This window comes from Lissotriton vulgaris, chromosome 4_1, assembly GCF_964263255.1.
Source record: "Lissotriton vulgaris chromosome 4_1, aLisVul1.2, whole genome shotgun sequence".
Classification (NCBI taxonomy): domain Eukaryota; kingdom Metazoa; phylum Chordata; class Amphibia; order Caudata; family Salamandridae; genus Lissotriton; species Lissotriton vulgaris.
This window is the reverse complement of record NC_141691.1, coordinates 1,371,014,277-1,371,027,171: the sequence shown is the minus strand read 5'-3', so window position 1 is coordinate 1,371,027,171 and position 12,895 is coordinate 1,371,014,277.

Sequence of the window (12,895 nt, the reverse complement as noted above, 5' to 3'; positions counted from 1 at the left end):
AGGCGAAACGAGAGTTACCCGTGTGAAGTGATTGACCATGTGAGAGTATGAATGACCCCTACAAGATATGAGTGTCTGTTGAGCCCCTTGAAATTCCCCGGAGTGAGTGGAACACCTAATTCCTTGAAGAAAATTCTTCCCCACATGAAATGATGAACATTATTGATGGTTTTCTTAAGTCTAGAACCTGTTATCTTTTGATTGTTTCCTAAATATGATAAATTGCATCAAAACTAATAACAATAAAAATATATATATTTCTATAAAAAGATGAATTGACTGCTGTCTATCTGTTGCCTTGGGTTCTGATATTCATTTGATATTGCTCCCCTCTAACCAGAACTGGATCCTATATAGGACCACTAATTATCATCCTTGGCAGGGTGTTCTTTTCTAACTGCTCTATTGTCCCCTCCCCTCCCTTCCTGCCTACATCATCTATCCGCCCTGGGGAACCCCCTTCTATTGCATATCCCTATCCCCACATCCTGTGCGTCAGCCCGATGGCAGGTTTAGAGCAGGATTTTCCAAAGGTCAGAGGGAGGAAGTCTAATGGAAATGAGCCACACAGCGTGTTGGTTTAGCTAGCTCTTACTCCTCTGGAGAGAAATCACCCACGTTGGATTTTAGAAGTGCAGTGCTTTGTGGAACAAGAAGATGCCATACCTTTGAGGAAGTTGTCATGCTTTTGGGTGGCACCCAGCATCTCAGTGAACAGACGTATACCCTGCTTGTCATTACAGAACACTGTATAAATATCTGAGAGCTACACAGTCTGTCAGATTTGCTGAATTAAACTACAAGGAAAAGAAGGCGTGCCCTGCTGTAAGCTTGATTTGCCCCCAAATGCCTGGACTCGGAATGACTGCACCTGCTGCACAATCTAATACTACAGCTCTGGGGAATGTACCTTGTCCTGAGAAGAATTAAGAAGTGGACTACCTGCAAGCTATATGGTAACAGAGAGCACCTGCACCACCTCCACCAAGACTCCCCATCCTGGAGTGTGTCCACTCAACTTTTAAGGATTTGCCAGCTGTTTGGGAATTGTGGTCCAGACATTCCAGAGACAATCTAGGAAGACCTTTGAAATGGTGATTTGGGCACTTTGAGCCCACAAGAAGACCTCCAGAAATCACCTCCAGATGTTTGAAACACTTTTGGGAAACAGGCCCATAAGGTAATCGATCCGACCAAGAAAATCAAGCAGGCCACCTTCAACAACGACCCAGCCAGGATTTCAGGTTCCTCCAGTTGAAAGTTCATCAATCCCAGGATTTGACAGGGGCCTAGTGGAATATCAAGCTGGTGAACCCTTTCTGAATCTGGCCTGTTGTGGAGGGCTAAGCGCCATCAGAAGAAAAAGCTCCAGGTTAGTTTCTAAGGGGTCCATTAGGATGGCAGGTGAATTGCCACTGCCGGTATGGTGGTGGCGATTAGCCCGCCATTCTCGTCCGCCCGCCTGACATTTCCCCTTGCCATATTACGATGGAGGTGGGGACCCAGGCGGACGATAGACTGTCCGCCATTTTCCACCGGTAGGCAATCCACCTGATTGCCTACCGGGGGGAAAAGGCCTGCAATATGGTGGCGGTGCCTTGCAGGCACTGCCATCCATATTATGATGATTGCGGTCTCATGCCTTTTCATGGCGGAGACTCCACCATGGAAAGGCATGCAGTCTTTTTTATTAGGGGCCCGTTGCGTGCCTCCAGGGGGTTGGGGGTTAGGGGGTGGGTGGCTGCACTTGTGGGGTACCCATGGTACCCCCGACATTTGCATGCACAAGGTGGCAGGCACTGCGCTGTGCCTGCACAACATTCCCTTTTAACATTGTGGTGGGTGCTGAATACAGCACTGCCTGCCACAATGTTAAATATACAGGGTGAGACCGCCATGGTGGCGGTCACATCCTAATAGGCACAGCGGGACCGCTGCACTTCTTGCGGGCGGTCCTGTTTACCATTTCGATGCGGGCGGACATTGTCTGCCACCCATCGTAATGGACCCGTAAGTGTGAAGGTAAAATTTTGACCGGGGCCTCCCACGTGGTGTATCCGACCAGGGCTCATTTGCTGTCAGCCTGATACTTTGGCCTTGTCCCACTCAAGCATGACCAGATGTCCCATAGTGGCACTATATGTTTTTAAGCATTATAACGTTTTTAATCTTTAAAAGTTCATATCTCGGGTTACCCTTTATGGATTTTTGTTGTTTTGGTGTCTATGTGTTTATATTAATGTTTCCTATTTTGATAAATTGATGTGTGATTTTTTTTATTCTGTGTTGAGACTTACTTATTTGATGTATTTGTTTTTTTTAAATGTTTTACACTGTCTCCTAAATTAGGCCTGACTGCTCTTTGTCAGCTACCAAGGGTTGAGCAAGGGGCTAATTTACTAAGAACTTTATGGGACCCTATGCTGTGTTAGTGGACCTATTACCAGTGGTAGGTGCAATCTTACCCCTACCAATATCACACTTTCCAACAAAATATATCTCTGACCAAATCCACAGTTTAAATTTGAACAGAGAAGTGGCACACCACAGATCCTTTCACCAGTTTACTGGCTCAATGACAATGTGTTTCAGGTTGCAAGTAGCCTTTATCAAGTTAAAGTAACACACCCACCAATCGTAAATATAAACATTTTCTTTCATCGACATTGAAAACATACTGTGAGATGGAGTACTCTGCCCCCGTAACGGATTTCATATGATCCTTATTTCAATAAAAATCAAAAATTAGACTCACATATATAATATGAAAAACACATAATTCGAGCACAAAATCAAATATATGAATGCCAATAAATCATGAACATAGAAGACATACTCTACAATCTAAGCATTGTTATAATTGATTGGAGAATACTAACAATGGTGCCCACAAATCACCATTACAATCAAAAGAGCAGCAGCGGCCGCCATAAACGAAAGGTGGTTAGGCGGGGTGGGTAGCGTGAGAGGTGTCGCACGTGTCGGGGATTGAATATAAAAAAAAGAAAATTGTACATTTGCCGCCAGCCGCTTTAGCATTGAGTCTAATTGCGCCACCTCTCCTCTTCCTGCCTGCTGGTCCCAGCAACCCCTGGCACAGACTACCTGTCCAATCCCCGCTCTGCAGAGCAGCCAGGGATTGCTCTGAGCAGGCAGAAAAGGTGCCTTGCTAAGACCAGGGTTTCTCCAGCCCGGCTGCTCAATGCAACTGGGCTGGAGAAAACGTAAGTACGCATGTGTGTTTTGGTCGGCCTGAGACGGCTGACCAAAACACATATGCGCACTAAGGGAGTGGAGTGCAGTAGAATTACTCCTCCCCACTACCATATTTCGACTCGAACTTCCTATCAGCACTGGCTAAGAGCTAGCAAATGTAAATTAAAACAATACAAGAACATCGTTTTATTTACATTAGCTGGCTCTCAGCCAGGCAGTGGGGCGACGCTATTCCACCATTGAGGAGGAGCCGCCACTGCAAAATAGTGCATCTTTATTTGTTTGTTTGTAGACAAATGAAGTTAAGACATATTACGGAAGTCCGGTTGTGAAGATTACACAACTGCAGCAAGTGTTAATGATGGTCAGTTTGGCTGTGAGCTGAATACATCCAAAGCACGGAACATCAGGTCAGACACAGGGGCGTAACACATGCCCCGCAACCCTCGCGTTGCGGGGGGGCCTCGCCCTCAAGGGGGCCCCGCCGGGGCCCCTCACTGAATGCATTGATTGACTGAGTAATTTAAATTGGACGGTCCCGGCCGGGGCCCCGTGAGGGCGAGGCTGGCAGCGGTGTGGGGCCGGCGGGGGCCCTGTGACGTGGCTGAGGCAGGCAGCGCACAGGATGGTGCGGGGGCCCGGCCACGCCCGGCCCGTGTGTGGTTGGCAGCAGCTGCTGAGGCTGAGCAGAGCTGCAGAGTTGAGCACGTCGGGCCTGGCCCCGGCCGGCGGGGGCCCCGTGAGGCTGGCACTGCAGCAAGATGGTGCAGGCGGGGCCCCGTGTGTGGCTGGCTGGCAGTGGCAGCGCCGCCCGCAGCGGCTGCTGAGAGGCTGAGGAGTTGAGCATGTCGGGCGGGCCGGGCCCTGGCCAGCCGGCGTCCTGTGAGGCTGGGGGGGCGCGTCGCCATCTCAGGGGGGGCGCGCACTCCACCAGCACCATAACATTTCACCTTTCATTGTTTCCCACGGCGGCGAGGCAGAGTGGAGCTGCAGGGGCCCTAAAAAGGGGTGAAGACTATCAACACCTCATTAACCTGTCAAAAGGTCTTTAAAAGACGGAAACACCCATTACATCGATGTCAAAAGATCGCGGTGCCATCACACCACAACTTTGACATCGCAGTATAGTTTGAATCGCATGCATTTACTATGCATGCGACAACGGCGGTGTCAAATGCCAAACACAAGCACGAGGCTAGGTTCCTGCAGTGTTAACTTATTGTAATGCACAAGAAGTTCCTGCTCTGGTCGAGGCTTTGGAAACATACAAGTACGGCATGAAAAACAAAACACAAGCACGAGGCTTTGTGAAATAACTATAATTATGCATGAAATAAGTATAATTCTGCATTACATTATTGTGTGCCAAGAGGTTGATGGTGGATGTATGGGTGATGGTATGGATGGATGGATGGATGCCTGATGGATGGATGGATGGGTGCATGATGGATGCATGGATGGATGATGGATGGGTGTATGGTGTATGGGGGGATGGACGGATGAATGATGGAATATATGGATGGATGGATGGATGCATGATGGATGAATGCTTTATGGGTGGATGGATGGATGGATTGGTGGGTGCATGATGGATGCATGGATGGATGATGGATGGGTGGATGTATGGCTGCATGGATGCATGATGTGTGTCTGGTGGATGTATGGGGGGATGGATGGATGGATGGGTGCATGATGGGTGGATGGGTGAATGATGGGTGGATGCATGATGGATGGATGGATGGGTGCATGTGGATGTATGGGGGGATGGATGGATGGATGCATGATGGGTGGATGGATGAATGATGGATGGATGCATGATGGATGGATGGATGGATGGGTGCATGATGGATGCAGGGATGGATGATGGATGGGTGGAAGGATGGGTGCATGGATGCATGATGTGTGGGTGGTGGATGTATGGGGGATGGATGGATGGGTGGGTGCATGATGGGTGGATGGGTGAATGATGGATGCATGATGGATGGATGGGTGTATGTGGATATATGGGGGATGGATGGATGCATGATGGGTGGATGGATGAATGATGGATGGATGCATGATGAATGGATGGATGGGTGCATGATGGATGCATGGCTGGATGATGGATGGGTGGATGGTGTATTGGGGGATGGATGGATGGATGGATGGATGGATGCATGATGGATGAATGCATGATGGGTGGATGGATGGATGGATTGGTGGGTGCATGATGGATGCATGGATAGATGATGGATGGGTGGATGTATGGGTGCATGGATGCATGATGTGTGGCTGGTGGATGTATGAGGGATGGATGGATGGGTGGGTGCATGATGGGTGGATGGGTGAATGATGGATGGATGCATGATGGATGGATGGATGGGTGCATTTGGATGTATGGGGGATGGATGGATGGATGCATGATGTGTGGCTGGTGGATGTATGGAGGGATGGATGGATGGGTGCATGATGTGTAGATGAATGAATGATGGATGCATGATGGATGGATGGGTGCATGATGGATGCATGGATGGATGATGGATGAGTGGAAGGATGGGTGCATGGATGCATGATGTGTGGGTGGTGGATGTATGGGGGGATGGATGGATGCATGATGGATGGATGGATGGATGGATGAATGATGGATGGATGGGTGGATGGGTGGGTGCATGATGGATGGATGGATGGATGGATGGATGGGTGGGTGGATGGATGCATGGATGCTGCGATGCCAAACACAAGAACGAGGTTTTTAAAACATGCAAGTATGGCATGAAAAACTAAACATAAGCACGAGGCTTTGTTCCTGAGGTTCCTGCGATGCCAAACACAAGCACAAGGCTTTGGAAACATGCAAGTACGGCCTGAATAAATGGGGTGACATAAATGTAACTCTACAGTGCTTCTCAGTGGAGAGCATAGTCTTTGAATGGTACTCATTTTATTGACCACAGAAGTTTCTTTGAGGAGGCTTTGCAAGAATCAAGTGGAGAACCCGTTACAATTTGCATACATTTTATCTTGAAAAATTTAGTTTTGAACTGTGTAGTAAGCCTATGTCATTTCACCGCACCAACTCGCAAACCTGCAGTTTTCTAAACACTCTTACTGTGTTTAACATTATTAGCCAGATATGGACTGGGAAATGCGGATGAAAGTCGATTATGTAGAATACCAGGTTCTAGAATTTTTTGTCAAGTGGTGGGGGGTGCCCGACATCTAAATAAATTCAGATGGGGGGGGCTCAACCTACAAAAGTTTGAAGACCTCTGGTGTAAGGTGTGACATCATCAGGGGCGCAGAGCAGAAGAACAAGGAAGGAAGCCTGAACTGAAGGCCCACGCTGACCGTTGACGGACGCTCAGGACTTAGGACTCATCACAGGTCACAGGTGACAGCAGTGTACACTCATATACTCTCCGAGTTTATCCGAACAACAGCGCCATAATAAACTAATTCATCAACCAAAGTTAAGTTTGGGTGAGATTTATTTTACGACTGCTATAATATAAAGCAGTCTGTCTGGGTAAAAACGTGCAGGATCGATGAAGCAGGGCGCGTCCTCACTTGCACGTGGTTATGCTATTCAAATTAAACCTAGTTTCAGTACAGATCGCGTGGACGAAATTTTGGATTTCTGTCTAAGTTCTTCTCCCAGAGAACAGACATCGGAGTGGCTGCCGAATTTCAAACAAGTAAATATTGAATTATTAATATTACATGAACTGCCGCTGGGAACTTTCTGCTATTGGGCTGAACAACATTTTTCTACTAATACGGACTTACAATCGTCGAAATTGCCTGTTATGTAGGAAACAACTTGCTGATTGGATTGCACTAAAATGTGTGTTAATTACACATTAAAAACGAGGTTATTAAATGGTTGTGATGTTAAAAGCTCTTAATAGGAAAGTCATTTAGATATGTAGAAATAGCGTTAAGAGGGATCGAGTACAATTCATTTTAAGCCCTAATGAAGAGGTTTGAGTGGATAGGGGTAGTGATAATCTAAAGTGAGGATTAACACGTGTGTGTGTGCCTAATTTAACTCCTAGAATGTGCCCAGGTACAGTGCTGACACGTTTGCCTTTCTTGAATAGTGCTGAATGAATACATCACGGGGCTATTTGTAAATGTCAGTTTAAGCACAACAAAAAAAGCACTTACAGCAATCAAAAGTGAGTAGCCGCACTTGGCGAGTTTTTAGATGTGTTTTTCCAGTAAAATTGTTTTGAAAGGACAGACAATGAAAAGTTATCAGTTCAAGCTGGCAGCCTACAGCATTAAAAAGTAAATAGCCTGCCCTGTGTTGCTCGGGCGGCGCTGCTCTGCCCAGCTTGTAGCCAGCAGGAAGGCCCTTCTAGAGATAGCATGCGTTCCAGACGTGGATCACTAGTGATGGGAAGAGGATTCACTTCCATGGGAAGTGCAAGCAGTTCACGTTCAAGGGGCTGAACAGTATAGCGAGCGAGCTGCAGAATGTCACATTCATTGTGCATCACACTCTGAAAACGAGACATGGCATCGCCAGCTCTGACGTGATGTGAACCAGCGAGAAGATTGGGCGATGGATGGATGGATGGACGGATGAGTGGATGGATGGAAGGGTGGGTGGCTGGAGAGGGGTGGGTGGATGGAGAGGTGGGTGGATGGATGGATGGAGGGGTGGGTGGATGGATGAGTGGATAGATGGAGGGTTGGGTGGATAGATGGAGGGTTGGGTGGATGGATGAATGGAGGTGTGGGTGGGTGGATGGATGAGTGGATGGATGGGTGGGTGGATGGATGAGTGGATGGATGGAGGGGTGGGTGGATGGAGGGGTGGATGGATAGAGGGGTGGGTGGGTGGATGGATGAGTGGATGGATGAGAGGATGAATGGAGGGGTGGGTGGATGGCGGGGTGGGTGAGTGGATGGATGGATGGGTGGGGATAGATGGATGGATGGATGGATGGATGGATGGCAAAGTGACCAAATGTATGTGGCAGGAGCAAGTTTCCATGACTGACAGGCTCTGGACATTGTAATGCTGCAGTTTAGAGGACGCACTTAGAAGTCTGAGGCTGATGCAGGCTCTTGTGCTTCCAGCATCATTGGTCAGTAAATGTTTGCTGCTAAATGAAAGTGACCCCTGAAAAATTTGTCTAGGAGGACTTGAGATGGGCTCCACCTTTAGTGTGCCCACCCATATAACGAAGGGTGAAACTACAGGTCCGGTTTTGGGGCATCACCCTTCATCAGCCAAGTTAGCTTGAGTCCAGTGGGCACGGGACCCATGCCTGGGCATGCCCTGCCAACTTAGGGCAACAAAATCAAAAGGAACCAATGATAGATGGAATGCTCAACAATGCAAACATTCTCCCCCAGTCACAGATCTGGGTTTAATCCATTAATGAGGAGTGATGCCCTGAAACCGGTCCCAGGATGCTTGTCCCTGGTCCAGAGAGGACCTGCCTGGCAGTTTGGGCTCGACTGTTCCCATGAGGCACAGGTTCAAGACTGATATGCATATGGCTGGGTCCGAACTTGGGGGTGGTGAGCAAAAGAATGATGGATTTAACCAAGATCTGTAACTGGGGGTGAATGTTTGATTTGTTCTGCATTCCGTCCATCATCTGTTCTTTTTGCATGTGTCACGTGCAACACAGCCATAACCCGGTGCCAGCAGGGCTACCACACCAAATATTGTAAACTTGAGATCAGAAAAGCCCGCTTTTATGAACGGAATGTTCTCCCAGCTGATCTGGGTTGGGCGGAACAGCAGCCGTGCGACCTTGTACACATACACCATACAATTATTCCAATCACGGTGATCATTGATTCAGCACGCGTCATACTTTTAACCTTTCTTGCCACTCATGTACTATTAGTTTTTTGTTATCCTCCTTAGTGGTGCAGACTTTATCGACCACTGATAGATGTAAGGCATGCCTGTCCCCGCCTAGATTCAGACCACTGACATGCTCCTTACACAGTGGTCCCCGCATCTTGTTCTCAACCCTCTGAGACATCTTAGAGACCCTTGTGATATAGGTCAGTGTTCAACAAAAGTGTGGTGGTCATGTGACTGGTGGTGGTTCCCAACCTGTCCTTCTGGGCATCCTCCTGTTGGGAATTATGCCCACTCCCTCTCGTGCCAGTCACCGCTGCCACCAAGTTGTTGGCACCACTGAACATGGCAAGCCCGCAACATGTAACACTAGTGTTGTGAATTCATTACACTATAGTCGTGTTGTACTGACTTAGGGGCCCTGGTTCAAATACCAAACCCTGGTGCTATATTCAACATTGTGTGATTCTGGGCAACTCACTTAATCTTCTTGTGCCTAAAATGTGATTTGTGTAAAATGTATTTGTGTAATCCCCACTTGATGCACATGTAGGTCACTCGCTCAAACCACCATATAATGTATAGCACTATGTTAGGTCACGCAATGGTAATTCCATTTATACACGTAATTGGGACACTAATAGCACACTGTACGGTTTGTTTTGTGTATTTACATTACATGGCAATTATAGGGAGCAATCATTTGAGATGTATATGTTTATATATTAACTGCCTGCATTGATAATGGCATAAAACACTATTTTAATACAATCGAATTGTGACCTCATAACTCACTTTCAGCATGCTAATTACAGCGTGTATGTTGAGAGTGTTTCCCACTAGAACTTACAGAAAGACAATATAGAGGCATTTCATTTAAATAGAGGTTTCAAAGCAAAATATGCTAGATTTCTGGGAGGTAGGGCAAAGTAGTACATGGTGGGCCGCGCCGCCAGGGCGAGGCATGGTGGGCCGCGCCACGGGGGGGCCCCTCCATGTGCTTTGCAGGGGGGGGGGGCTCAAATTTCGTTACGCCACTGGTCAGACAAAGAAATGTGCTTTCACAAATCTGGATTAAATAAACCCACTGCGGAAATGTTTGCAAGCATAACTCCAATTAAAGGGAAATATAATAACTACAGAACTGCTTATTCCAACATGCATCTGGAATTCAAACTTACCTCTAAGGCCCATTGAAGGGCAATACTATAATTAGCATGCATGTTGGCGCTCTTAAAGCGTGTTGTTTGTAATGCCACACATTTAGCCTGTGAACAAGGACGAGCAAGTCTGACACGCTTAAGGCAAATGACATTATTTCAAATTACCAGATTTGTGTGAGCCTTAATTAAAACAGTTACCTTGTGAGGAGTGCCTGTTTGTGGACAAATTAAGTTGAGACGTATTACGGTGGTCTAGCCATGAAGATTGCATCACTGCAGCAAGTGCTAATGCAAGCCTGTTTGGCTATGAACTGAATAAAGCCAAGTCACGGAATGTAAGGCCAGGCAAAGATATGTGATTTCCCAAATCCAGCATTAAATAAGCCCACTGGAGGGCTTATGGACATTGTGAACGTTCAATGTTTGGAAGCACAACTCCACTGAAAGGGAAATCTAATCGCAGCAGGACTGCAAATCCCAACAAGCAGCTGGAATTCAAAGTTACCTGCAAGGCCCACTGGTGGGCAATACTCTACAAAAGGAGCACACCAGGCAAAGCGCGCTACGGCGAAAGGCAGACAGTGGCAGTGTCTGCTGGGACCTGCTTTAGTCGCAGTAAAACCTATTGGGCAGCTCTGTTCGCGCTGATTGTGTTTTTAAAAACAAAAGTATTGTGAAATTGCACCATTTTAATCGTTTCTCTTACTGGTTGTAATCTTCCTACCGCCCGGTCCGTCACGGCAATCTCAGTGCCGATTGAACGGAGGGCAGGGAAGGCAGGAGTAGTGCTTCCGGTCTCCACGCTCAGGGCCCAGTCAGCGGTGTAGTTGGAGGTGGGAGGGGACTACAAAAGGAGCATGTCAGGAGGGAAGCGCAGTGGAAGCGCACAGCGTGCGCCCACCGGCGCGCTGAAGGCGCGCCAAAGGCAAGCTCGTCTGCGCCCGTCCACGCCTGGGCGACGCCAGACGACAGGTACGCTGATGGTTTGAAATCAGGGGTGCCGGCCTATAATAGGGAGCACCTCCTGACCATTGGCCAGCAAGTAAACCCCTGTGGCCTGCGCCTTGGAGAGGAAAGGGAAGGGCCTTTTGGTTGTCGCATTTGTGGCTTTGACCCCGGCCCCCCCTGTCCCTCACCGCCCCCCCCCCTAATAAACCCGCCCTGAGAATCCTACTCCTCAATGTCCACTCCCTTGTTAAACACTATATGGAGATTTACGACCTTATTGAAGATGAAGCTCCTAATGTGTTTTTTATAACAGAATCCTGGCTAACCGACGATACTGTGGCTGAGCCTGGCCTCGCACTCCCCCCTGGGTACAGCATCCTGACTCTAAATAGGGAAACTAGAAGTGGGGCATTGCTGTCATCTTCAGGTCCAGGTTCCCTGTTCATTTGTTAAGGAGGACGTAGCGGGGTGCGAATGCGCTCACTTTGTTTTTTCCGCGAGCACGCACTTCTCCATCACTGACCTCTTAGTCTATCGCCCCCCAGGACCGGCAGCAGAATTCAAATCAGCCATTGTCGAGGTAGCGAGCTCTCTTGCTTTGACTTCGTCTAATTTTACTCTTATCAGGGACCTCAATCTACACTTTGATCGCCCCTCAGACCCAGAAATCGGCAGTTTACTCGCCAACCTCGCTGCCTGTCAATTGAGACAGTTGGTGGTGGGTGCTACCCACACTGCTGGGCACCTATTGGACCCAGTCTTCTCCAATATTACCTTGCTTACAGCCAAGACTCCTAGCCCAGTATGTTGGTCAGATCACCGCCTAGTGTCCCTCTCCCATACGCTTCCCGACACACTTCCCAGACCTAACATTAAGTCCACTCTCAGACGCTGCTGGCACAAACTCAGACTGGAGGAACTACTTGCCGTCTTAGAGTCTTGTCCCTTGACGTTAGGTACTGACCCAGAACAAACGTATAAAGCATTTTGAGACTGGCTTATACATGTTTCAGATATCTTGATTCCATCGGTCGCTGATCTAGCTCCAACCCGTGGTATAACGACTCTCTTGCTGCCATGCGAAGTACCTGGAGAAAGAAATATGACCCTGGGGCAAAAAAGCTGTATCACCTTACCAATGCGATTAAGTCCGGCAAAGACCCAGCTAAATGCATTTTCAAAATACTTAACGATTTTAAAAATAGGAAAAAAACCCTATCCACACATTCACGTCAGGTCAGCAATGTGAGGAACTGGTCAATTTCTTTATCCAGAAAGTGGAAGCCATTTATGGATCTTTCCCCAGTTGCCCCATGGACCCGGTAGACCCTCATGCTCCTCTTCTTGCTGCCACTTTGACAGCAATACCATCTATCACTAGGGACGAGCTTCTTGACCTAAGTACAAAGGTCAAATCAGGGTCCCCATTAGACCCTATGCGGCCGGCCCAATTTAAAGACTGCCTTCCGGTCCTTCTTGCACCCTATGCCAAACGATAAATTCTTCTTTCACCTCAGCAGTGGTGCCACTGGCATGGAAGCTAGCAAGGGTGGTCCCCCTGCTGAAAAAATCCTCCCTGTACCCCAGTAAGCTGGAAAATTTCCGACCAATATCCCTGCTGCCCTGGGTCACCAAAGTTGCGGAGGCCCACGCTAAGAACATCTCTTCGGGCTTCCTGAACAGCAATGTTATCTTTGACCGCTCAAAGTCTGGCTTCCGTCCCGGTCATAGCACCGAGACTGCACTCCTGGCGGTATGC